Here is a 2885-nt window from a genome sequence, read left to right as displayed (position 1 = left end):
ATGTTCTTTGGACTGAACTGTCGCTCTTCTCGTTGCGGCACACCTAAACCCGCCTCAAAGCCAACGCTGATTGGACGTTCGTTTGGTGAACGGCTCCAAATTTTCTTTAACGGAGAGTCTCCAGACTGATTAGCGAGTGAAACCTTGAAAGCTCGCGAGATCAGGAAGGTCTCGAGGCTAGGGTTCAGTATCTATAAACAAGAAATGTTTGGGGCATGAATGAATGTAATCAGAGTATGTAAGAAAGCATTTTCCTCCCATTTAAAAGCTATTAGTAAATGATCCCTTCTGTGTTAAATATGTCATTCTCTGCTGGGTTTTCTCTGTTTGTTTTTTTTGTTTTTTTTTATGTATTCTCAAAGATTTGTCCTCATGAAGCCTGGTGGATATAAGAAATAGTGCATTTAATAAAAAATCCCAATTCTGCAAAACATCATCTATTATCAGGACTTTCTTCTGTAAGAAAAGTAAAAAGTTTCTTCCACTTGTCCAGAAGAAACTCAGCTCCTTTAGACACGTGTGGACAGAAGCGTCTGACATGACGTCTGTGTATGTCCAACTCATTTTATATGCGGGTCTCTTGTCAGCAATGACAGATGTGATGTGTGATTGACATGAAAACCATTTTCTTACATAGAAAGTAATTATGGATCATTGCCGCTACGTTGTTTTTTTATTTCTTTTATTTTTCTCCTTAAAGCCCTAGTTGGCCTTGGAGGTTTCTTCCTGTTGAAAGGGAGTTTTACCTTCCAGTGTCGCTGCATAATAGAGCCTTATGATATAAGATGAATTGAAGTGTTTGGGACATGTTGGATAGCAGCAAAGGGCTGGTTATTCTCCCGCAGCAGTGTGTTGCAGTGAGATTGTCGCAGATATTTTTGATTTATGCCGAATTTTGAAGCGTGGTCTGCGCTATGTTATTCCACGCCACCACACAACAGAGGGCCAATCAGGAACTAGCTGCGGGTCTAGATACGGCCGAGGCGGTGAGGAAGTGGGGGCAAGTTTGTGCGACAACGGAGGGACATGACTGAGGTCCAAAAAGAGCGGAGATCCAGGTGGAAAAAGGGTCCCAGCGTTCTCGTGCACGTCGATCTTCTAGCTGGTCCATCTTCAGGAGTCATTTTCCGCAATGGCGGTCTGACAAACAAAACAAGCCGGTGAGGAACCAAACAGGAAATACTCAGAGCAGATGTAGATTTGACCAATCAGAGGCCTCCTGTCTGTGGCACTGTCTGCAGTCACCTACAATTTTGGAGAGGAGCACCAGAGCGTCACATGTTCCACTGTGGATCCCCTCTCACACAGTGTGACGTCCACCCACAGCAGATGATGTTGGGACTAATGCAGCCTATGGAGAACTCAAAATTATTAAAATTATTATTAGGTTATTAAAATTCAGTTGTTTACCAAGTGGGCTCAGCTCCACCCTGCAGAGGGGAGAGCTAAATGCTTCAGAGCGTCTTCAAAAACAAACTATGATTGACTGGCTTTGATTACTACAAGCAAACCAGGAAAACTACTGTCTGGGAGAAAATGGACAAATTTGACATTGAAAGGCCCTCAGGTTGGAATTTAAATCCAGGTTGTGTGACCAGGGTTTAGTAAACAGTAGAGGAAGACGGGAACAGGACGGCCTGCAGCCCAGAGAAGCATCCGAAAGCATTTCCAAGAGCAGACCTAGGATCCTGAGGGACGGAACAATCATGAAACGCTGCAGTGATTCAATCGATGTGATCATTAATCAGAACAGGCCCAGATCTGCAGCCTGGAGATGAACACCACGCTCACATTATGAGCCTAATCATGGAAGCACGTGATCACTGCGCGGGCAGAGCGATGGCAGCCTGCTCACTGAAAGAGCCTGAACTTTCCTCCAGACTTAATCCTCCTTCAGCCGCCTCTCCCTCCCTCTGGCTCTCTGGTCAACATCCCCTTGACCCCCCAATGTCTCATTTAATGCTAAATGGAAACCCTCTGTTGGACGGTCCGCAGCAGGCTCCATATCATCGGCTCAGCGACTCCTTATCTTTGTAGTTCTGGTTGTTTTGACGTCTGAAACCTGCCAGGATGAGAGAGGCTGAACAAAGAGTTGCAGCGCCTGCAATGTGAGATCAGATAAGACATGCAATGACCACAGAGACGGGCCAGCAGCAAAGAGACAGAGAGGAACAGCAGCTCTAGGGTTCTGGTCGGATTTTTTAAAACCAAAGGAGCGTCCAGTTGCACCTGCTTACTGAGGGATGTAGCTAAAGGAGAAAGCTGTCGATGCAGGTCCAACCGACACTCTTAAAAACAAACACAAAATAGTTTCAGGTCAACTTTCTTTCCAGCTGTCTTTCTGACGCTGCCAATTCAGCATATGTGCAGACAAATGCAGTTTTTTCACAGCTTTCTGGATCCATTCGGACTTGCCAGTAACCACTGTTCAGGTCTAGTGTAGTGAAAATCACTGCTCCACAAAGAGACTCCAGGATTTCCTGAATGTTTGGCAATGGATATGCATCTGTATGTGTGACTGCATTTAGTTTTCTGAAGTCGACACAAAAACGCAGTTTGGGGTCATTTTTTTTAGGCACCAGGACAACAGGAGCGGCGTATGTGGATGGTTCAATGATGTCTTTCTCCAGCATTTCATCTACATGATCCTTAATCATCTGAAGTTTAGCAGGTGAGACTCGTTTAATTGGCACATCTTGAGAAAGATAAATCTTGCTCAGAGGCAGGAGCTGGAACAGGTTTTCTGTTGATGGTTTTTACTGGATGAATATATTTAAAGTTTATTTTATTTTTCGTAAAGGAGCAAAATGATTCATTTGATTTTATATTTTCAGTAAGCGTAGCACTTACGGAGGATGTTTAACTGTGACGTCACCGGCATCCGG

General features: G+C 44.5%; 1 protein-coding gene across 1 annotated transcript in view; it reads right to left on the bottom strand.

The window, feature by feature from the left end:
• The window catches only part of LOC107100856 (serine/threonine-protein phosphatase 2B catalytic subunit gamma isoform-like), a 49689-nt gene that overhangs the window by 19129 nt on the left and 27675 nt on the right, over positions 1 to 2885 (bottom strand). The window lies entirely within an intron of this gene.

The sequence above is a fragment of the Cyprinodon variegatus genome, unplaced genomic scaffold (assembly GCF_000732505.1).
Source record: "Cyprinodon variegatus isolate N-32 unplaced genomic scaffold, C_variegatus-1.0 Scaffold1020, whole genome shotgun sequence".
Classification (NCBI taxonomy): domain Eukaryota; kingdom Metazoa; phylum Chordata; class Actinopteri; order Cyprinodontiformes; family Cyprinodontidae; genus Cyprinodon; species Cyprinodon variegatus.
Note: the sequence above shows the minus strand (reverse complement) of the source record. Positions and strands in the feature narration are given on the sequence as shown.